We start from the raw sequence: 8,318 nt of genomic DNA, 5'->3' as shown, positions 1-8,318 counted from the left end.
TGGCTTTCAGAGGGAAATCATAAACAAAGGACAAGAAGGCACATGCTTGTTAAGAACAGGCTGTGTCAGTGTCCCTGGTGTGAAGCTTTAACTTGCTGAGTAGTTATTGTCAGCGTTTTAGACGGATGCAAGCTGCTCCAGTGTGCAGGTATATGCTTTATGTCTCTGGAAATGATAACTATGCGATTAATAAGATGCTATCTGTGTTTAAAATGTTTTACTAAGAATCGTCTATGAAATGAGTGCATGTACTAAACCTAGATGCTTAGAAACGTCAAAGAACTTAGTGGAGCAAGAATGAGATACCTCTGAGCTACAAAGAACAAACCTGAAACCCGGTGAGCCTTTGGCTCTTAAAACTTCACGAACGCCAGGCAGTAGTGGCACACAGTTTAATCCCAGCACTTGGGGGGTAGAGGCAGGCAGATTTCTGAGTTTGAGGCCAGCCTGGTCTACAGAGTGAGTTCCAGGACAGCCAGGGCTACACAGAGAAACCCTGTCTCTAAGAACAAAACAACCAACCAAACAAACAAACAAACAAAAAAACTTCATGCACATAAAAATGTCCCAGTTATTATAAATACAAGCTGCTCTGTGCCCTGTCTCCAAGGATTCTGTTACGTGGGCTGTACAATATTGTTTGTGAGAACAGCTCAGGTGCCAGACTAACCAGCTGCTGGCACTCTCTCAGGCCTCAGACTCTTTGTGGATGTGAGGAGCACAGAGCCTATGGCATGGTATGTAGCATAGCTGGTGAGTGACCACTTTGGAAGCACCAATCAGAGGATGTGACAGCAGTTGGTTTTAAAGTGGCACTTCAAGTGCCCTAGATGCTGGCAATGCTTTATTTAATTCTCTTAATTAAATAAATTAGAATTACCCCACAGTCCTCCTTTGCTTTCCTCCCTCAAACCCTTCCTAGCCCCTCCAACTACCTCTTAAACTGATGGCCCCTTTTCTTTATTAGTGAATTATTTGATTATTTGCAGAAATATGTAAATACAATATGCTGTGTTCATTTAGTGTTGCTTGTGTGTATATGGTTTCAGGGCTGACTATTTTGTTTTAGATAGCCAATTAGGAGGCTCATCCCTGAGAAAGACTTATTCTCCCTCACTCTGTAGTCATTTGTTGCCTGTAGTTCTTTGTCTAGGGATGGGACCCTATGAAATTTCCCCTTGTATCACCATTGTATCATTTAGGCAGCCATGTTGTCGAGATGTCATGGGTATAGCTTCACTTCTAGGAGATGCAATCTCAGCAGATTTCCTGGTCCTCTGCCTCTTAGGGTCTTTCGTCTTCCCCTTCTGAAATGTGCCCTGAGCCTTAGGTGCAGGAGCCATGTTATAGATGTGTCTATTGGAAATGGACTTCCCACAGTCAGGTGATCTCTGCATCATGACCAGTTGTGGTTTTCTATAATGGTCTCTGTTTGCTTCAAAGAACAGCTTCTTTGATGTGGGATGAGAGCTACAGTTATCTGTGGGAATAAGGGTAAGTTTTAAAGTGCAGTTGAGAATTATGTTGGTCTAGTAGAATGGTGGTTGTAGATTATCCTCTAAGATCAGCCCACACTGTAATGAACGCTGTGGCCTTGGCTGGCTTATGACACAGCTGAGCTGTGCATACTTTTCCTTGCTTTTGTTTACTGCAAGGTGAGCTAGTCTGAGAATTCGACCATCAAGGATCAGAGGAAGCAGTGGGATCAGGGAAACCATGAAAATGGAGCCCCCAGAATTAATTAACCAGGACTTGTGGGAGCTCACAAGAGATCAAGGAGCTTATGTAGGAGTCTAACCTAGGTCCTCTGCATACATGTTCTGGCTGAGTAGCTCAGTGTTCCTGTAGGATTTCTAACAGTGGGAATGGGGACTGCCTCTGACTCTTTTGCCTATTTGAAGGATCCTGTTCCTTTTACTAGGTTGCCTTATCTAGCCTTGATGCGAAGGTATGTGCCTGGTCTTATTGTAGCTTGTTAGACTGTTTGGTTGATGTCCCAGGAAAGCCTGCTCTTTTCTGAGAGAAGGCTGGGGGTGGGGGTGGGGGTGGGGTAGGGAGCTGGGGGAGAGGAGAGATGGGAAAAGAGACTGGAGAGAGGAGAGGAAGGAGAAAGTGTGGTTGGGATATAATATATGAGAGAAGACAATAAATAGGTAGATAGATAGACAGACAGACAGACAGATAGGGAAGTAGACCCTGGCAGTGTCTTTCTGCTCTGAGAGTTTGAAATGCTGAGAAACACATGGCGATCAAGGACCCTACCAGGAACATCTACACCAATGAAACACTGCCGGCTCTTAGGATGCTCTTGTGAAGGAACATGAGTAGTCGCAAGAATGTTGCAGCCTTGGTCCTTCCTGACAAATCTAGCACACATGGAGCTGTTAGCATACTGCACACCATGCCTGAATGTGTAGCACTTCTCAAGAACATAAGCTCAAGACCCACCTTCTAGTACCTCCTTCCTGACTTCCAGGTGCTGCTGGGTCCCAGAGCCCTGGTCTTCTCTCATTTTGACCTATGTTATTTTCTGAAGTTGTGTTATGCAGGCTCCTTGCTTTTGATGAGTTCCAAGTTTCTATTAGACCTCTTGTTGGGCCACAAACTCTTATACATCCCATAGTCTGCTCTGCATCTATCCAGGGGTGCCTAAAGGGCTCTTACACTTAATGTGTTGGAAAAGTACTCATTTCCAGATCTAAGAACCCCACTGTCTGTCTACACAAACCTGTCCTCACTTCCTTCCCCAAGTGTTTCCTCCTGGGAATGGGCATCATGTCCCTTGGGGTACCAGACTGAACACTGAGGAGGAGCTCTGGATTCTGCTCCCCACCCTATGTCTGACATCTCTCCCCCTTGCACTCCACCACATTTCCTACTATGCTCTGCCCCACCCTCTATCTCTCTAGAACATTCATGTCTCAGGAACTTCCTGCATTCCTTTTACTTCAAACATTCTTCGATTGTATTAATTGCTGGACAATTTATTTCAGTAATTTAAGCTTCTGTTTGAATAGCAAAAGAACTCCTCAAAGAAATCTTCCTTACCACCACATGGAGAACAGGCCTGTTCCCATGGCCATGCCCCAGCCCTTACCTTAACCTTTAAAAAAAATTAATTAAAAAAATTAATTGATTGCTCATTTATTGTTATTTAACTATGTTTACCTTATAGCTCATTGGTCAACCTGAAGCTGTGGTACTTGTTAATATACTATCTTCCATACTACAATAAAAATCTTCAAGAATCTGAAGACTTACTTATTCCACACAGTATCCCAAGTTCTAGAATAATGAGCAACTCAAGCTGGGCTCTTCATAAATACTGGTTTCAAGAATGAATGAATGAAGGATGAGTAAATGAATTGGAAGAATAATTCACGTTAGTATATTATATTTTTAAAAAATTCTACTTAGCTCTGAAGGGCTGGAAGGACCTATCAGATAGATGAGTAAGAAGGAGGAGAGGAAGAAGAGAAGGGAGAGGAAGAGGAGGAGGAGAGGAGGAGGAAGAAGAGGAGGAAGAAGAGGAAAAGGAGAAGGAAGAGGAGGAGGAGGAGGAGGAGGAGGAGGAGGAGGAGGAGGAGGAGGAGGAGGAGGAGGAGGAGGAGGAGGAGGAGGAGGACAGACTTAACAGGTGGGGAAATAGCAAAGGAAAAGCATAAAGAAGATCACAAGATCTGTGTGACAGGAGATACAAAACTTATCTGGCAAAGAGCAAATGACTGGCCAAAAAGCAACAGCTAGAAAAGGTACAGTTCTGAGCAAATGCTGGATGTGGAGGTGGTGGTGTGTCTGTGTCTGTGTGTGTGTGTGTGTGTGTGTGTAAAATGGGAAACTGGGAATAAAGGGGTGCTGTTACTTGGCCAAAGCCTCAGGAAGAGATAAAGGACTCTGCAGTGAGCCTTCCCATGGCCTCAGGAGATAGTCAGGAAGAGGCTCCTTGGCTCTTGACATGTCAGAAAGGAGTGGTTGCATCAGAGCCTGACAATGGGCCCAGCCTGCGCGCTGCTCCTGAGGAACTGCTCATTGCTGTAAGTACCGCAAGCCTTGGGGTTTGTTGTCACCGTCCTTTGTTTGCTTGTTCTCCTAAACACAGGAGAATGGGGCCCTACTTCTCAAAGACACGTTGGAAATATTTGGGGGAGAATGTTGGGTTTTCAATCATCACAAAATAATCACAGTGGGATCCCAAGTGAATCACCTCCACGGTTTTTGGTGTGGTTGCTTCAAAGGCCACCCTGCTTGAGGAAGTGAGAGTTTTGTATTTGAATTTGTACTTGGTAGCCTTGCTCTGATGCACATGTGGCCTTTTGGGAAATCCCACTTCCTGCAGATGTCCTGGACTTGTGTCCGTGGTGCAGAATCCACTGACTGTGTGAAGGTTCTGGAAATGCCCTAGGTAAGTACCGCAAAGCCCAGATGATCTGCTTGGTGTGGTTGTTGTTGTTGTTGTTACTTATTTATGTTTTATTTTATTGAGATCAAGTGGCTAATTGGCAGACAGGCGAAGCCTGGTCCAGCTGCCTGGCTTCCACCTCCACCCACCCCCACCCCAGGAGGCAAGCAGCAGCTCACTGTGCTGCACCCAGGGTTAAAGAAGCTTTCAGCGTCACATCAGCCCTAGCCTGTAATTGGGTCACTTGTCCTGCTCCCACCCTCCCACTGTGCCTCCCACCAGCTCACACACAGGAGCATCTCCATGGGTGGTAGGAGCTGGTGCTGCCCTCTCCCTGGCTCCAGGGTGCCCCTTCCCCCCCATTTTCTGATAGACTTGGAGAGAAAATTGCATGTATGAGGTGTCACATCATGGGGTACCCACAGTGTGCCTTACATGCTGTTGCAGAGTGAGTCCTCACACCATGAAGAACGTATCACACCATCGCACCATCTCACAGGAAGAAAGTAAGCCCAGAAGACATTTGTCCTTTGTGGTCTGTTTCTTTCAGATAAGGAAAATGTTGACTCTCTGATCTCTTCTTCTGAGGCCCTGAACAACCGTAGCTCTACCTAGTCACAAACACGCGGATCATTTGCTGTATAGCGCAGGTAGAGTTTGAGCTTGCTCTGTATTGTCAGTCTTTCTCTAGCTTTGGGTAGGAGGGGAGGGTTGAGACAGAGTTTCTCTGTGTAGCCCTGGCTGTACTGGAACTCACTCTGTAGACAGGCTTGCCCTCAGCCTCTAGAGATCCGCCCATCTCTGCCTCCCCTGTGCTGGGATCGTGGATAACCACCACCTGGCTCTCTGGCTTTATTTTAATTGCTGGGTGTTTTTTTTGTTTGTTTGTTTGTTTTGGCTTTTGAGACAGGGTGTTATTTTTTAGCCCAGGCTGACTTCAAACCAGCAACCCTCCTGCCTCTCTATCCCCCAGGTTCTGAGATCACACATGCCAGACTTCACTTACTTCAAGCTATAGCTGAGAAGACAAAACCAGGAGTCAAGAGAATACACAAGTCATGCACTATGAAGCCTTACCTCTTCCTCCCGCACACCGCGGGAGGACTTGTGTGGTAACAGCCGGTCCTGAGTTGTAGACTGTGGCCAGAAACAGGCCCAGGTGAACCGCCTCTGGCAAAGTTCTCTAGTTCAAACGGCTCTTGAAAAAGGTTGTCACCATCATTATTACACAGTCACCATCACAGGACTGCATCCAAGGAGATTAACACAGTCACCATCACAGGACTGCATCCAAGGAGTAGATGCTTCCTCCAAGCACCTAGTCCCTGCCTGCCCGAGAGGGCTAGTCTTGGCTGTCAGCACCGCTTCCTCTGGAATTAACAGACTCCAAATGGTTGGGCACACCAGTGAGGGATATCTTTTTCCTCAATGATATCATTTGAAAGAGAAGCCCCCACTTCTAATCCAGGGAAGATCTACCTTTAATCTGTGCCACACCTTCTGCTGGCAGCCTCTATAAAGGACATGGAAGAAGGAAGCTTTGCTGGCTTGCTCTTGCTGGCAAGTCCACTCCTTCACTGGCTTTAGAGCCTATTTCTTTAGGATTCTGGCCTATACTGACACCCAGCCTCACGGACTAAATAACTTTTTTTTTCTTTTTTTTTTTTTTTGTTGTTGTTTTTGTTGTTGTTGTTTTGGTTTTTGGTTTTTGGTTTTTGGGTTTTTTTTGGGGGGGGGGGGTTTCGAGACAGGGTTTCTCTGTATAACCCTGGCTGTCCTGGAACTCACTCTGTAGACCAGGCTGGCCTTGAACTCAGAAATCCGCCTGCCTCTGCCTCCCAAGTGCTGGGATTAAAGGCGTGTGCCACCACCGCCTGGCAACTACTGGATTCTTGGACCTTCTAGTGGAAGACAGCCATTGTTGGACTAGCTGGACCTCAGCCTGAAAGCCATTCTAATACATCACATACATATACATTCTCTAAGTTCTCTTCCTCTAGAGATCATTGACAAATATACTGCCTCACATGGCAAGTATTGCCAACAAGCCTGGCTTTATTCCTCCTCCTCCTCCTCCTCCTCCTCTTCCTCCTCCTCCTTTTCTTCCTCCTTCTCCTTCCCCTTCATCATCATCATCATCTTTTGTTGCTATTGAAACAGGGTCTCTATGCTGTGAACCCTGGTGATATTGAACTCAACAGCCTTCACAATCCTCCTGCTTCAGCCTCCTTGTGTTGGGATCACAGGTAGACTAAGCAGACCCACCTTCCTCTAGGAACTGGGCAGATATTAAACTTCGTTAAAGCATTTTTTAAAAACTATTAAAATTACTGTTAGTCAGTAGGAGTAGGGGACTCAGATGCTAGCCTTTGAAATCCTTTCCCCTAACTGGGCTGCCTTGCCTCAATAGGAGAAGATTCATCTAGTCCTACCGCAACTTGATCGGCCAAGGCAGGTTGATAACCAGGAGAGCCCTCTCCTTCTCTGAAGAGAAAAGGAGAGGGGGAGGTAATAAGAGGGGAGGTGAGAGGGAGAGACTGGGAGGAAAAGTGGGAGGAGAAGCTGCAATCAGGATGTAAATTAATTAATTAAAAAAAGAACTGAGAAGAAAAGCATCACTGTTAACGATAAGTTCCTCACGTTTACATTACACGAATGCCTTCTGGGGTTCATTTTCCCATAAATAAGCAAAAACACTGGGGCTGGGTCGATCTGACTCCCATGCTATAGAACTCTCTCTTGTTGCCTGAACTGCCTCAAGCAAAAGGACTTTGTCTAAGAGATGGTCAGACTCTTTTACATCCCCACCTTTGAGATAAAGGCACCAAGAGCGCAGCTGCTGGTCCCCAGCCAGGGAAGGTACAATTCAATGGAAGCTGTTTAAAGCAGTTTGTATCAAACTTTTTGCAGTCATAAGTCAAGGAACTATTCCCACCTTGGTGAGACAGGGAACACTTTCCTCAGTGATCGGACTATTGTGACTGGAGACAAAGGGGCAAGGCTAAATTTGGTTTACCACACAATCCTTAACGACTATGGCTGGCGCTTAGAGGCAAGGCCGTAATTGGCTAGAGCAAGGACCACTAATTGACCCATAATTAATAGCTGCGATTGGTCCAAGCATCTCCTCAATCTGCTGAGGGTCACTGGGAGAGCCTTCTGAAGCTGCGTGTGAAATCTAATGAAGCCTTCGCTCAAGCCAACTTTCAGTAGTGTGAGGAACTGGTACAGGAACAGAGAAACAGAGAGCAAGAAACAAAAGAGAAAGCAACGATGTGTCTTGAAAGCTGTGCAGGTGTTGACCTGAAGGAGCCAACGATCGCTTGCCTTAGAATCCCTGATGCTGGACTCCAGAGCTGCCCAGTTTATATTGCCGCACTCCTGGTCCCAGCTTCCAAGCATGGTATGCTTTTCCAATTCCCAGGGCTGGAATCCTGAACAAGCCGGCTTATAACTGGCCCTCAGCTCTTCTTGGACCCCAGTTCCTAGGGCAGAGAACTAAACTACTGAGGATCTGCCTACCAACAGCACCCACTGCCTTAACCCACCCAACTGTATCAACAACTGCCCAGTGAGCCTATTGACCACTGGGATCCTGCTTGCTGGCCAATGGGAGCGGATGCCTGCCACACACACTGTGTGACGGCGGCATTTGAGGCATAAACTTCAAGGAGAGTCAGTCTCCTGCCTGCGCATTGTTGCCTGGCACCCCAAACTCAGAGGTAGCCCAGATATGTCCTCATACTTGTGTGCTAGGGGCCTACCAAGATATCATTTCTTTATAGCTAGTAAAAGAAAATTCGGACATTGCTCTCTGACCTTCACCAACGTTCCAACGTCCCAGTCAAACCCTGGCTTAGAATGTTAAGCCATCCAAACTAATTGCCTCCAGCATTGTGGGTAGGGCACTGAAGCTCAC

The 8,318-nt window shown here is 46.4% G+C and overlaps 1 long non-coding RNA gene across 1 annotated transcript; it reads left to right on the top strand.

Moving 5' to 3' along the window:
- The first annotated feature begins 3,654 nt into the window (after positions 1-3,654).
- On the top strand, positions 3,655-6,120 carry LOC116070698. The gene is made up of 5 exons (XR_004110525.1): positions 3,655-3,752; positions 3,873-4,034; positions 4,337-4,402; positions 4,950-5,049; positions 5,373-6,120. It is a non-coding gene; the product is annotated as an uncharacterized LOC116070698 (long non-coding RNA).
- Positions 6,121-8,318: the final 2,198 nt, after the last annotated feature.

The sequence above is a fragment of the Mastomys coucha genome, unplaced genomic scaffold (assembly GCF_008632895.1).
Source record: "Mastomys coucha isolate ucsf_1 unplaced genomic scaffold, UCSF_Mcou_1 pScaffold1, whole genome shotgun sequence".
NCBI lineage: Eukaryota > Metazoa > Chordata > Mammalia > Rodentia > Muridae > Mastomys > Mastomys coucha.
The sequence above is the reverse complement of the archived record's forward strand: the minus strand, read 5'-3'. Positions and strand labels throughout refer to the sequence as shown.